Source organism: Balaenoptera borealis, assembly GCF_965194805.1.
Source record: "Balaenoptera borealis genome assembly, chromosome: 5".
In the NCBI taxonomy this organism is placed as follows: Eukaryota; Metazoa; Chordata; class Mammalia; order Artiodactyla; family Balaenopteridae; genus Balaenoptera; species Balaenoptera borealis.
Genome location: NC_138862.1, coordinates 53,639,625 through 53,655,460, shown reverse-complemented (window position 1 = coordinate 53,655,460; position 15,836 = coordinate 53,639,625). Strand labels below are relative to the sequence as shown.

Below are 15,836 nucleotides of genomic sequence, written 5' to 3'. Positions count from 1 at the left end.
TGGATTTTGTGGTAAGAATTATGTTTGGTTTGTAAGAAACTGCCAAACTGTCTTCCACAGTATCTGTGCCATTTTGCATTCCCACCAGCAATGAATGAGAGTTCCTCTTGCTCCACATTTTCTCTAGGCTTTGGTGTTGTCAGTGTTTTGGATTTTGGTCATTCAAATAGTTGTGTAGTAGCATCTCATTTTTGTTTTAATTTGCAATTCCGTAGTGACATATGATGTGGAACATCTTTTCATATGCTTGTTTGCCATCTGTATATCTTCTTTGGTGAGGTATCCGTTCTGGTCTTTGCCCATTTTTTAATCAGGCTTTTCATTTTTTTATTGTTGAATTTTAGGAAGTTTGTATATATTTTCAAAAAAGTCCTTCTCGGATATTTCTTTGCAAATGTTTTTTGCCTGTCTGTGGCTTGTATTCTCATTTTCTTGAAGTGGCTTTTGCAGAGCAGAAATTTTTAATTTTAATGAAGTCCAGTTTATCAGTGATTTCTTTCATGTGTCTTGGTTTTGGTATTGTATCTAAAAAGTCATCGTCATATCTAAGGTCATCTAGATTTTCTCTTATGTTATTTTCTGGGAGTTTTACAGTTTTGTGCTTGACTTGCTTTTTTTAAAGCTTAATCTGGGTACTATGTATCCAGAATGGTTTATAAAAAGGCAAACATGGAAGGAGGGTGACCAGTAAGAGGCTATTGCAGTAATCCACATCAGGAATAATGATGATTTCACAAGAAAATTAACAGTAGGGGACTTCCTTGGTGGCACAGTGGATAAGACTCCACGCTCCCAATGCTGGGGGTCTGGGTTCGATCCCTGGTTAGGGAACTAGATCCCACATACATGCTGCAACTAAGAGTTTGCGTGCCACAGCTAAGGAGCCCACCTGCTGCAACTAAGACCCGGCGCAACCAAATAAATAAATATTAAAAAGAAAAAAGAAATCACGGAGTATTAAGGAAAAAAATAAAGAAAAGTAACAGTAGAAATGGAGAAAAATAGATGGACTCAGGATCTCAGTAAGATTTAGAAATAGAACGTTGATAGTTTGGGTGGGGGAATAAAATCAAGAATAATTCCTCGCTGGTCCCCTTCTGATTTTCATGGCAGGTTGCTTCAGAGGCAGTAGCAACCCAACTTCTGGGGTTCTTTGATTTGTATCAGTCACCAGAAACTTAGTGGGGGGGGCATTCCAGCTGTTTCTGGTAGTGTAAAGAAACTTAAATATGAGGACCTGAAAGTGAACCAATTTATTTGCAAAGCTCCAAAAAGTAAATGATTCCCTGCAAGACCAGTTAACCGTGCCCACTCCACAGATCATATTTCCAGCATCCAATATAGCTCATGAGTTTCAGTGACAGTGAAATAAATTTTACTGGAAATAGAGTTCATGTTTTCAAGCTCATATGTTGCCAAAATATAAAATATGGTACTTGCACTCTCTTTTTGGATGTATGGGAACAGATCTATTTTATCTTGAATATTTGCCTTTAGTTTGTTAAAGTTTTTCTGTAGAGTTTTTCAGAATTAACAGGCTAATTGACTTTATTTTTATTTCAATGCACATTGTTGTATCTTCATATAGAAGTAATTACATTATAAGTTATTATAGAAAAAACTTTTATAAAACTGAGCGTTGCTATCAAAACACTTAGTAAAAACTGATATATATATTAAAAACAAAAATGTTTGAGTCTCCCTGATTTTAATAGAGAATTCACCAAAGTGTGAATTTTCTGATTTTTTCCTCTTTCTTCAGGTGCTAAATTATTGGTGGATTTTTGTGGGCAGGCTTTCGTATAGTTTTAGTTAAAATATGTGCAGTAAATGGAGTAATGGCCCCAAAGATGTTCATGTTCTTATACCCAGAGCCTGTGAATATGTTACTTTACATGACAAATGAGACTTTGCAGATGTGATTAAATTAAGGATACTGAGATGAAGAGATTATGCTGGATTATCTGTAATCACAAGGTCCTTATAAGAGAGATACTAGAGGGTCAAAGAGGGAGATGATGTGACAACCAAATCAGAGGTAGAGAGAGAACTGAAGATGCTATAAGATGCTTTGAAGATGGAAGAAGGAAACATAAGCCAAGTGGCCTCTAGAAGATGGAAAAAACAGGGAAACCAAGTCTACCCTAGAGTGTTCAGAAAGACTGCAGCCCTGTTAAGCCCTTGATTTTAGACCAGTAAGACGCATTTTGGACTTTTGACCTCAGAACTATAAAATACTAAATTTGTGTTGTTTTAAGATACTAAGTTTGTGGTAATTTGTTACAGCAGCAATAGGAAACAAATATAGTATATTATTCAGAAAATAGGACTTTCCTTAAGAACTGTATGATTAAAAGAATATTACTGTAGCTACTGTCTTTATGAGATGTATGGTTTGCCAATCCTCAGTTCTTTAATGTTTCTCCCAAAGGCATGCTACTTCTTGTAATTTGGGCTTTAAAAAGAAGAAAAAAAACCCTATAATTTTCGTGTTAACAATTTTCAACTGGGTGGGTGATGATACTACTTAATAAATGGGGAAGATAGAGATAAAAGTTACTGTGGTTTGGTAAATCATGAGTTCCTTTTTGGCTATATTAACTTTGAGGTATGAATTACATCAAAACTGGCCCATGAACTATTTATCAGTTAGTGACAGGATAAGTACAGAAATTAGGAGTAAGAATTTAGAAATGTTTATAGCAACTTGATAGAGCTGTGATATCCAAGCTTGTGGTAAATAAAGTTGTCACATTTAACTGTGTTGACCAGTTTTTCTGCTGTCAAATTCACTTGGTGAGTTGCCTGGATCACCAGCTACACACTAGTTATACACTGTAAGAACACATTACAACACGTGATAATTTAAAGTTAGTTTGTTCATTGTAACCTAGAAATGTACAAATTTGAAATCCATTTTTTTCCAGAAGAATTTAAATATTGTTATAACTTTATAGGATAAATTATTGTAATTGTCTACTGACTGAAGATGAATTTTGAAACTATATCATCACTAGCATTATTTTTAATAAAAGTTAAAAGTAAATATCCTCTAAAATAGACTAGATAAGAAGCAAGCTTATTTGTCAAGATAAAAACTTTAAATATTGATATACTGGTTGCTTGTTCAAAGCCTACTAGTAGAAAATTTAATATAGGGAATCACTTTCACTCTTAAATTTTGATTATGATGATTTCAGAATAAAAAAAATTGTGTTGAAACAATTGTCTATTAATAATATATATGCACACATTTGCTAAATACCATATGCAGTTTTTGCAATCCTTTTTTCCTATGCTTTTCTTGTTCTAATTATACTTATTGAAATGTAACTTTAAGTCATTATATCAATGAAAAAAGGGGAGTTTATATTTTTAATGTGCTTTTTTTTTATTATTCTAATAATTATTTTTATTGACCTCTACAAAATTATTAGTCTATGATGAACTGGAAATTTTTTTAAAATACCTTTTTAAATTTATTTATTTATTTTTGGCACAGAAAGTTGGAGATGCACTGAATTGGATGACAAATTCAAGATTTTAAGTAGGCAGCTGGATATTTTAATCTGGCATTCTCAGGAAAGATTAGTGTTAGAAATACTATATTGACATTATCAAGAATATAAATTGTATTTAAGGTCATAGGACTTGATAAGCTCTAGAAATAGATTGGCCAAAGAAGAGAAGGGTGTTCATCATGGAACCTTGGCCACTCCACAAACCGAAGTCAGACAGAGGAGGTAGAAGCTCCAGCAAAGGACCCTGGGAAGAAGTGATTAGAGAGATTAGAGAAGGAAAAGCAGGAATAAGATGTCACTGAAGCCAGATATTAAAAGATTCTAAAATAGAAAAAAGAGGGTCAACTCTATAAAATTTTGATGAGAGATTGATTAAGATGAAGACAGAAATGTGACCATTAGATTTGGCAACATGGAAGTCTTTGGGGATTTTTCTCAAGTGTTGGAAGTAGAAACTTTAATGTAGTGAGTTGGGGATATGGTGAGATATAAAACTGGGAGGTGAAGTAAGTTTTGCTGTAACAGTGTATAGAAAAATAGAACAATTGGATGAAGCCAAGGGCGTGTGAGTGTCTGTGTGTGTGTGTGTGTGTGTGCGTGCGCGCGTGCCTGTTTTAATAGAAGAGTAACCAGGAAATATGTGTATGCTCACGGGAACAATCCCCACAGTGAGAGATAAATTGATAACTGAAAAAGAGAGAGTTGTTAGGGAAGGGAAAAGGGAATAAAGTCTAGCACACAATTGGTTGTCCTGCCCTTTGATAGGAGACATGATACTGTAATCATAGCAATAGAAATGAAGGTAGAGAGTATGGCATAGGTACAAATAACTAACAATTACAGATACATATAAACAGTGTGACAGGGAATTTTTTCAGGTGAAAAAATAAGAAAAGAAAATAATTCAAGTAGTATTGTAGATAATTCTACCAGAAACAGAAAGTAAAATGCTTTCCATTTCCCTGATGTTAAGCAGGATAATATCCTGTCTCTACCACACATTCCCAAATATGATATTGTCAACAAAGCATTTCCCATAATAATTCTTTCTGTTTCCATAGTTAATCTATGGGAAAAAATCAATATTCCCATGAAATGGAAGAATAGTACTATTAATATTGTTTTTGCCTGAATCAATTCATTTGAGAGTTTCTACCAGGTCACATTTCCAAGAAAACTAAATTCAAATATGAAAAGAGACTTTGTTCATGTTACTGTTCATGGTATAACTGCTCTAATGTTTCCTTTGACTCGTTTTCCACCTCCAAAAATATAAGATAATGTGCCTCTGTCTCTACCTGTAGCTTCCAATGAGAGGTTTTCTCCTTTCTGAATACAATTCCATAAACCTTTTCCTGACTCTTCCTTCACAAATGAAAGGAGAACACTCTAAAAGAAAGTGAAAGAAAACTTTTTAGAGGTTTTCTTAGCTTTATCGTTTTATTATGTTTATTTTACTGCTAGGAAAAAATGCAAAACATACAAACAGTAAAAAGGCCTCCTGTGTGACTCTTAACTCTTCTCTCTATTTTTCACGTAGATCTCATACCTACAATACACAAAGAAACAAAGTAAAATTCTTCTTCTCAGAGAAAAAAGGTATTTAGACCCTTGGAACGTTTTCATAAAGAAAAGCAAGTCAGAGTGAAGGTGATAAGGAAATGGGATGAAGAAAATGGGTGAGCTTCAAGTGCTGCCTAGAAGTCCTGTGTCTGTGGAGCAAAGTGGTGGAGGGGTGAAGAGATGGAAAGCGGAAGGATACTGGGACATTGACCTCCCTTCCCCTTTCCTTTCCCACTTGCCATCAGATCTCCTTGGGGACATAACCCAGGGTGATAATAAGATGTGGGCTTCAGGTAAGAGTAGCGCAATTGCAGCCAGTTGTGGAGGAGGTTGGGAGACATCTTGTCCAGGATTTTGGTAGTGGCCACATTAAAGGAATGCCCTTAGTCAAAAAGCAGTTAAGGCATCCTCAAAAAGTACATTATATTTGGGAAATAAGGAGAGTATAATAAAAGCTGAATACTCTTGAACACTAATTTTTTTTTGGTTTCTTCAAAATTAGGTAAGTCAATTCTTTTGTTGTTGTTAATATATTTGGATTTAAGCACTTTCAAGTGAATTTCTCATATTCCCAAATAGTCTCCAAGTTATTGGAAGATACAGGCAAGTATAGGGACAGGCCCCAAACCAAATAGGTAAAAGCCCCAAACCAAATAGGTAAAAGCCAGTGATATAAATATTTGTTTAATAGTTCAGGCATTTGGAATGAAATGAAGCATGCTTTAGTCATAATGTGTAATAAATAGGGGTATACAGAGATCTGTCACCTTCCATTTTCCATGTGTCAATTATTCTTACATTCCACCATAGGAAAATAATTATTTTGAAAAATGAAATGGTTACATTGGTGTATTCCTTTAGTTTAATAATAATTTTTGAAATATGATAGGGCAAGCTCCCCTCCTTATTTTTTCAGAATTATATTAGCTATTTTTGGACATTTATTCATCAATATGAATTGCAATGGAGTTTGTCATGTTTCATGAAAAATATAGTTGTAATACTGGTTGTAAGCATATTGACCTTGTAGATTAATTTTGAGAGAATTTCATGTTTTCCCCTTATAAGCTCTTCCATTCACTTGCTCCATTTATTAAGGTCTTTTTTTGACCTTTGGTAATTTACCCCTTTTTCAAAAAATGAGTGCTTTGTGTTTATATCACTAAATAAAATGTTCAGATACAACCAGATGATTTTGACTAATACAAACTGATGACAGGTATGTATTGTAATACATTTGTCAGTTGATTTTCATTGTATTTATATTAAAAGTTTTCCTAAAATATATGCACATTTTCTTTTGTGCTAGAATATCTTTGTTAAATGAGTTCTTTGGGATTAAAATACTTTAATGAGGGAAATATTAATTATCTGACCTAGTCAATTCCTAGATATTTCAGTTAAACACGTATATAAATTGTATTTAAAGAAAAGGTAGAAACAATTATACTATACATATTCTTTCTGAAACTTACAATTTTCCCTTAGCAATACATTATGAACTTTTTTCATTGCCATTAAATCTTCTATAACATTATTTTAAAGATTGCATAATATTCCATTATGAATCTTTTGATACTTGAAAAATTTTTGGTCTTTAAAGTTCTACATTCAAATACAAACATCGGTAAGAGTAGAAACATCTTAAATCATTATCAATACACATCTTAGCTAACATTAAGTTATCCAGTTCTTTCTAACCATGACAGCTAATTCCTGGGGAACGCTCCTCAAGGCTGGTGTCTGGGGGAAGGTAGAACAGGAATTGAGCACAGACAGAGGAGGTGAGGGGAGGATGTCAAACAACAAAAGGATCCACTTCAGGATTTCTACAAGGAACATACTTGGATGGAGATCATAGGTGTGAAGCTAATTAGAAGTTAACTAATGGAGCTGAATGATATCTAGGGCAGAGAGAACATGATCATTTCTGTTTCTGAATCTCTATCCTAGGATTTGTGAAAAGTTAGACATTATTGAGAATCTGAAGTGTTCTGAAACTCTACCCTGGCTTCTCAGCTAAACAGTATAGACTGGTTTCCAGAGACAGATACACTCCTCTAATTCATTGCCCTCTTCCTTACACTCCTGTCTGTGTGCCCTATATTTCTGGGAGGAAGAAGGCGGAGGGGGTGGAGAGAGTCATAGAAGGCATTGCAAAGGTCATGACTGCTGGCTGTTAATGAGCACTAATATGTGCGCTTATATGTATTAACTCAGTTCTTGTGATGCTCACAACAATGCAATGAGGTAGGTACAGTTGTTAGCTCCAGTGTACAGAAGTGAAGCACAAAGAGGTCAAATAACTTACCTAAAGTCACATGTTGTTAAGTGGCAGAGCCAGACTGAAATTTATGTAGATTGATTAATTTATTCAACAGATATTTGTGGGTCACCTATTACTATGTCCCAGGCAGTATTCTAGACATTGAGCTTAGAGCAATGAACAAATTAAATCTTCTGCCTTCATGGATTAAAAATTCTGGTGGGAGAGGTAAACAATAAAAAAATAAAACTACAAATGTGTCCTAGAATATCACATAGTGGTAAATACCAAGAGGAAAATAAAGTGTGGTGTCCCAAAAGGCAAGAGAAGGAGAGACCAAATGTGTCAAATGCTATGGAGTCTTAAAGAGAGAGTACAGTTTAGCCTCCAAAGGGAGCAATGTGTGAAAGAGCACAGAGGTGTAGGAGAATGCTATGTCTTTCTCTATAAGTTACTATAAGTGTGACAGGAGTATTCCTGAGGGAGGGCCTGGTGAAGGATGAGACTGGATCATAGTCATGGGGCAGATCAAGATGGACTATAGATGTTGGCTACAAATGTAGGACTTACCTTGAAGGCCCTTCAAGAAATACTGAGCATTTTTAAGAAAATGAGTGACATGAGAAGGTTGCACTTTGGAAACAGCCCTTTAGTGTCTGAGAGGAGACTTGATTGGAGAGTCCTGGGGATGAGACCAGTGATGACAAGTAATGGTAAGCAGGGCCAGAAATGATGAAGGTGCAGATCAATTCAGGGGCAGTGCAAACAGAGAGGAGAAGATGAATCTGGGTGCTATTTAAGGGTAAGAATCAATAGGACTTGGTGATTGGGGTGATCCAGGTGATAAGGTAGAGGAACCAGAGATATCTTTCTGGGTCTGTAGCTTGGTAAACTACATAGATAGGGATGCCTTTCACCGAAAGAGAGACCACAGGATCAAGAGGAGATAACATTCAACTTCAAGGCTTTTTAATTTGTAGTCATGTATGGAATATTTGTATGAATGTGTTCAGTGCGAGTATGAATTATAGGGATTTGGAACTCAAGAGAGAGCTACAATTATTGGAAATTTCAATGATATAGGAGTAGTTAAAACCCATGGAAGTGAGAGAGATCATCTTACAAAATTGTTTTCAGGCAAAAAGAGATGAGGGTGTAGGAAAGCACATTTAGTAACAATGACAGAAAATGCTGAAGAGTTGCCCATGAAAATAACCAAGTAAGAATGGCCTGACCAGAGGCACAATAACAAAGATTCAGAGACAGGGTCCTGGGTCCCTATTACCCAATCATAATGTGCCTTGCATGATATCATGTTCTCTACATTGTAGCATCATTACAGTTAAACATCCAGAAGATGTAGAAAAAATGAAAGTCTGAAATTTGATCAAATGGGAAACATAATCATCTAGGAAATTAGCTTTGTTAACTGCAAAAGATGGTGTTTAATTTTATCTTTGATACTATAAACATTCCAAGTTTTATATCAGCATAAACTAAAAAAAGAGATACGTTATGAGTATATTCACTAGGAGACATCTCTTAACCTGTCAGACTGTATCCTAACCCTCATTATTTGTTTTGTTGGATGCCTCTCCAGAGTAGAAAGAAGAAAGTCAGTAGCAAGCTGTATCCTGGAAACTATAGAAAAGAGCATTTCAGAAAGCAAGGAATAATCAATATTTTCAAGTGCCATAGAGAAGTCTTACATGAATGTATTGAAGGGCATCCATTAGCTATGGTACTAAAAGGGCATTAACAGCTTTATAAGGAACTGTTTCACTAAGGTCCTGGGTGCAGGTAAAATGATCCAGACAGCAGTGAAATTATAGTAGAATAAGCAATAAAGGGACTTCCTGGTGGCGCAGTGGTTAAGAATCCACCTGCCAATGCAGGGGACACGGGTTTGATACCTGGTCCGGGAAGATCCCACATGCCGCGGAGCAACTAAGCCCGTGCGCCACAACTACTGAGCCTGCGCGCCTAGAGCCCGTGCTCCGCAACAAGAGAAGCCACCGCAATGAGAAGCTCGTGCACCTCAACGAAGAGTAGCCTCCGCTCGCCGCAGCTAGAGAAAGCCCACGTGCAGCAACAAAGACCCAACACACCCAAAAATTAATTAATTAATTAATTAATTAATTAATGCTAAAAAAGAGTAAGCAATAATTTAGTTGGGCAGTAATGCAGACATTGAAATGGAGAATGTAGACAAAGAAAGGAGGGAGAGAAAAGGAACAGTAGCTGGAGAGGGGTGAAGAAATAAAGAGGATATGTTTTGTTTTATATTTGTCTTTATATATATGAGAGAAGCTTGTATATGTTTATACATAGAAAGGAAATAAAGGAAAAAGCTCGTAAAGAAGAGGTGGTATATGCTGAAAGATACAACATTTAATTGAGAGATAGCTTAGAGGTAGAGTGTTAGAACTCAGTGAGAAAATGAAGGGATAAAACTTTGGTTGGTTGAGGGCCAGGATATTTTGAATCCTGAAAAAATAATTTATGTATTTTTCTAGGACCAAGTACTGGGCCAGAACTTTGATGGGCATCTTTTCAGTTATTGCATTCTAACTTCTCTGTACAGAAAAAAAGAGAGGTGAAGGGTTAGTTCTGAGAGTAAGGAAGAGCATTGGTAGAATAGGGGTCTTGAGAAGGTTGGAGGAGCTGTCTGGGAGCGTAGTTGATGGAGCTAACTGGAGCCATGGTGGTAGGCTGAATTCCAAATACGGTCCCTCAAGGCATAGTAAGTGTGCGCTGGTCACTCAATCCAACACTAATTTAGGTACTGCTTTCAAGGGATTTTGCAGATATAAGTAAAAGCCTAAGTCAGTTGATTTTAAGATACAGAGATTATCTGGATGGGCCTTAAAAGGTGAGCCTTTTTAAACTGGAGTATTTACCAGTCTGGTGCAGAAGAATCACAAGGATTTGAAGTATGAGAAGAATTCAACAAGCCATGGCTGGCTTTGCAGATAGAGGGAGCCATATAATGAGAAATGCAGGTGGCTTCTAATAGCTGCAAGCAGCCCTGAGCTAACAGCCCACAAGTAAATGGGGACCTCAGTCCTACAACTGTGAGGAGTGGGGTTCATCCAACAATCTGAAGGAACTTGGAAGAAAATTCTTCCTCCAGAGTCTCCAGATCAGAGCCCATCCTAGTCATCACCTTAATTTCACCTTTATGAGACTTTGTGTAGAGAACTCAACCAAGCCTGCCTGAACTTTTCTTACCTTCAGAACTTTGAGATAATAAATGGATATTGTTTTTAGCTGTAGTACCTTATAGTACTTTGTTACACAGCCATAGAGAACTGAAACAGCCATGTTAAAGTGTTCGTAGGCTGAAGTTGAGGTCACGGGATCTTTGCTCATCTCAAACAAATGGATTTTCTCCAGGATCACTAAGGCACAAACCAGAAACAGTGGACAAATGGATTGGTTCGGAGTTTGGGAAGTATGGAGTTTGGGGTGGTTAGAGAAAGAATAGGAGTTAAAAGTGGGATTATAGAGAGGCAAGAAAAAATGATATTTTGAAGTACTGAAGAGTTTCTGAAATCAGTACATGGGCAGAGTGGGATATGGAAGTGATGACACTGGGAAAAAGGAAGAGTGCTCTTTAAGATTTAGAGGTGAAACAATTTCAAATGTGACTATAGATATGAAAACCTGCTGCAGAGTAGAGGGAAGGGACCTTAAAGGCATCGAGGCTCATAAACTCTGTGACAGGGACCCTGAAGTCTCCTGACAATTTGAGAGGAAGAAAGTAGTAAAAATGCTGCAGTGGCTAAGGATGTTGTCAACTTCAGGAAAGAAGGTGATGTGACATAGCCTGATGATGGGACTTTAAAACAAAAAATTTTATTGGAAGTTGGAGGAGCAGTGGTTTAGATGTGGCAAGATTCTGTGCTCTACATATGAATCAAAATTATACATATATCCCCAAGAACATGATACAGGTAGTAATTAAGCCTTATTAGAATTTATCAATGGAAATACTTGTTTTTATTTGGCAAATATAACTCAATTTCGCCCTAAAAAACCCAAATAGTTTTTCCATTGCTACTAACATTTATATAAATGCCAATGCCTGCATTATAGTACGTTGTGAATGTCTGATACTGCAGAGCACACATTTTAATGGTGATTTTCCTGTTCTGTTAACTGTCTATGTTAAGTGAAAAGCAGAAAATGGTTTGACATTTAAAAATATTAAGTATTGTTAGTTTGAAGCAATGTTCTGAAGTCAAAATTTTTAGAATATATCTTATATGCTTTCATTTTTGAAAGCTGAAAATCCATTTGAAATTGGCCATTTTATTCTGTCAGCTTAGTGGTGTAGAGGGCAGGGTCTACAAGTTAAATTTGTCCTTGACACTAGGAAGAAAGTAAAGTAGTGGTGTTTGAGATGCAGCACATGCCTGCTGTACGCCAGCACACAGCTGTCATGAGTCTTTCCCTGTGAAAAGAAGACCAAGATTGTGATCATAACCTTGAATTATCATCACCTGTGGTGTTGGTGTCTTATCTACCTGTAAGAACACTTATGAATTTTAGGTGGAAATATTCTTGCGTTTATCTAGAGTCAGGAGAAAGCATAGTTTTACTTTCTTCTATCAAAGAAGGCTAACATGTTCTTCTTTTTTTTTTTTTTTTACATAATCTTCAAGCATGGGGTACATTTAATCTTTGTATCATGATGATATTTCCATTTCACAGGTTTAGCTACAACAGTGTAATTTAATAATCTGTGAGTTTATTATTTTATTTTATATAAATTGTAGGCTGTATGATTAATGTAAAAGAATTTTGTACAATGATTCTGGTTTTAATTGCTACGTTTTTTCTTTGTATTCAATTCTTCTTCCTTGGTTTTTTTTTTTTTTTTTAACCTGTCCTTTTATAGTCTTGAGCCTCATTTTTGTGTTCTAATATTCTTCAAAGTGTTCTACAAATTCTGTAATTGTAAAACCACTGTGTGTGTGTTTTTGTATACACATACAAATATGTCTCTGTGTGTATAGCACTTTTCATCGCTATGATTTTATTTCTCCTGATATATCCTTTCATTTCACAAATATTTAATGAGTGTCCTCTATTTGCCTATCAATGTACTGGGTGATTGGTTATCCAAAGGTGAGCAATACTTGATTTCAGAGAGCTCACCTGATATCATAGAGCTTACCATCTAGAGAGGGAGACAGTCATTAAAAACTAACTATGCGAATGTATGTAAATGAGTTGTACAATGTTCTGATTGCATCTCTAGGAAGGATTTGATTTGATTTAACCAGAGAGATCAGAGAAGAGCTTTCCTAAGGACTATGTGAGCTAAGATATCTGAAGAAAGGGGAAGAGCATTTCAGAAAGCTGGAACAATATGTGCAAAGGCCCTGTGGCAGCACCCAGCAAGGTACTCTGGAGCTGCTGAAAGAAGGCCACTCTGACTGGAGTACAGAGAATGGAAATGAGAATCTCAATGTGAGTTAACACTGGAGAGGTCAGCTGGGGCCAGACCAGGCAGGAGACTAGACCATATTAGGAAACTCAGTCTTTATCTTAAGAGCAATAGTGAACTGTTTAATAGTTTTAAGAAAGAAAGTGGTATGATCAGGATTCCATTAGAAATAAACTATTTCTGAGGAGGTCTAGAGAAGGGAGCAGATAGAAAGGTGCCATCTCCCTGCTCCACATCACTGCTCATCTTCTGAAGTAGGCTGTAATCACCTCACAGATACAAATAAAAATCTTTACTGGGCTCTGTCCTATGTTATCTTCCAGGCATCTCACAAATGAAAACCTAACTTGTTATCAGGCACCCAGCTGCTATCTGAGTAATAGGGAACCGTCTGAAGTCCACAGGGAGCAGCACATCCCAATGAACTGGAGAATGGTGAGTTTCCCCGCGAGAGCTGTGGATCACTGACTGAAAGTTAATGTTAAGCTGCCCTCATGCTTAGGAGCAGCTGCATTAGCAGGACCTCTTTCCTTTCTTTGGCTGTTTCAGACTCTGCTGAACTGATGGAAATGAAGTCCATAATTTCAGCTCTGGTCATTAACCCCCTGCTTTGTGTTTTTACTAATCATTAACATGTCATTTGTGTTAAAGATAGGCTTTGAGCTCAGGGGGCTAGGACTTCAGTGCAGTGGGGACCAAGTACTGAAAGCAGAAAATGCATGACGAATTGCAGTGACAAAGCTATCCTGGTCACCTTGTACTAAGGAAAATCTCTTTCTAAATAATGCAGATGGTGCTGGGATTTGAAACCCTTTGTACTGTGGAGAAGAAAAGCAAGAACATGCACTGTTGCTAGAAGGAAACTTGGTTGTGATAGCTGAGAATTGTTATATCCTGTAGCCATTGAATAATTTAGCCCCACTAAGAAGGAAAAGCATGAAAAATGTTTAGATCTCTAGATCCATTTTCTATTTGTGTACAAAATGCAGGTTTAGGGTGAAATAATCATCGGTTGAGTTCATCAAGCCTTTAGTGATCAGGCATTGAATTAACCCAGTCTCATTCCTGCCCAAATGATCTTTTAAACCACATCTCCCTCATTGTTCTCTAATTACTGTCTCCAAATGGCTAGAACCAGAGCTACTTCATATTCCACTAACCCAGTTTGTCCCCTTTGAGCTCTCCTACCCTTTCTTTCTACTCCAGGCTTTCCTATCTTGACGTCTCTGGTTAAGTCTACCATGTCTCCAGATTCCCCAGATGATGAGCTGCCCAAGAGAGCAGACTCTCCTATGAACTCAGTAACCTGTATTTAGTACTTGTTGCAACATTTTTATTAGTAGTATTAACTCCTGTATATTATTTAGTAGTAAATTTCAACTACCCAACTCAGTGTAATCTCCTTGGTGTCAGAGAGCTAATGGAATATTATATTCAGTGTGGTTTAATGAACAAAATTTAAGCTCTCTGGTTCAAATAGGAATCAAAATAACCTTTGCTCTCCTTGGTTTCAGGAGTGAGAAAAAGTCTTGGAATGTTCATTTCTACCTTTTTTTTCTTGAGTTGTATATTTGGGCACTAAATTTAATTCTCTTTAATTAAGGTGGCTTGTAGCCTAAATCCACCATGCCTGTATTCTGGCATTTGTGCAATTTAAGTATGCTCCTAGTTATATACACCTTCATGTATTATTTCAATTTTATAAGATTTGTTTTATTATAGTAATTACATAAGAAGAATGTGGAAAAATAATCTTTGGTTAATAAAGGATCTCACATACTTATCCTGTTAATTAGGCTTTACTGGGTATAAAATAATACGATTTTTTGAAAATTATATGGGTATAAATTGTATATTATATAAACCATCTGAAATGAATAGACATAAATTCATATCTACAAGAGGATGAGGAATGAAGTAAAAGAATAAAAAAGAAAGATTATTATGATGCCTCAATATTGTTAATACTAAGAGCTATTTTTATATTGACCATGTATGTCTTTTTTTCTCATCACACATAAAACAAGCTCTACTATCTCAAAGCCTTTCATATGAATAATTTATTATGAATATTATTTAATTTTACTTAAAAAATGTAACAATGCAACAAATCAAACATCATTCACTGCTGATTTAGCAAAATGAGTTTTCTTTAGGCGTAAAGTAAAATCCAGACCATAATGCTTATCCTTCACTACGAAAAAGTTCTTGTGTAAACTTTCATGTCAGAAGATACGCTTGATGGTTGATCACTTTCATTTTTGAAATACATTTCTTTTTCTACAGTGTGCTAAAAATAGCTTTAAATCTAAAAAGCATGACAAATCACATCTGTTTCTTATTTGGAAAAAGGCACTTGTATTATTGCATTTTTACACAATTGTCATCATTCAGAACTACTTTTTCCTCCTAGTGAACATTTGTCTTTATCCATGTGTTGGCTGCTGGCAGAGCTGACATTTTATTTGTTGGCTGATTTCCCATATGCAGTACCTTTGTGTATTGTTCCTTCTTTGAGTGTTTAATAATCCACTGTATATTTTATTTGTGACCTTAAGAGCAGGTCTTTATAGCATGCATCATGATACAGAAAATTCCACTGAAAGTAATATAAAATAATACCCTGGAAAACCTGTTTTCATCCATGGAATTTAAGTCACTTGATATAATAATCTTATTATTTTGAAACAGAAGATGGTAAAATCTGAGTTTTCTTTTTATTTTTTGATATTAAGAAATGGGTTGTATACATAAAATAGAAACCTAAATTAGCATAATCCTGAGGATGTGGATTTAAAAGCAGTTTGACTAGTTTTCTGAGAAATAGGGTTACGGTTGAGGAATAAGTGTAATTAAAATGAAAGACTCTGCCTCAGAACACTCACACATCAGATTGTGCTCCACGCCTTCACATGTTTTATCAGTCCGATAATGCACACTAGAGGAGGGAATATTTAGCAACCTGTTAACTACTCTTTCTGCAAAGCTGGCATTGGATATGAGATTGTACTTTGCAGGGAAGCTTGGTTTT

General features: G+C 35.9%; 1 protein-coding gene across 1 annotated transcript in view; it reads left to right on the top strand.

The window, feature by feature from the left end:
• Positions 1–15,836, top strand: part of LOC309629284 (uncharacterized protein) — a 1,158,831-nt gene that overhangs the window by 1,080,525 nt on the left and 62,470 nt on the right. The window contains exon 13 of the mRNA XM_082393108.1: positions 13,129–13,240. The gene's annotated coding sequence lies outside the window, so the exon portion shown is untranslated. The remainder of the gene's footprint in view (positions 1–13,128; positions 13,241–15,836) is intronic.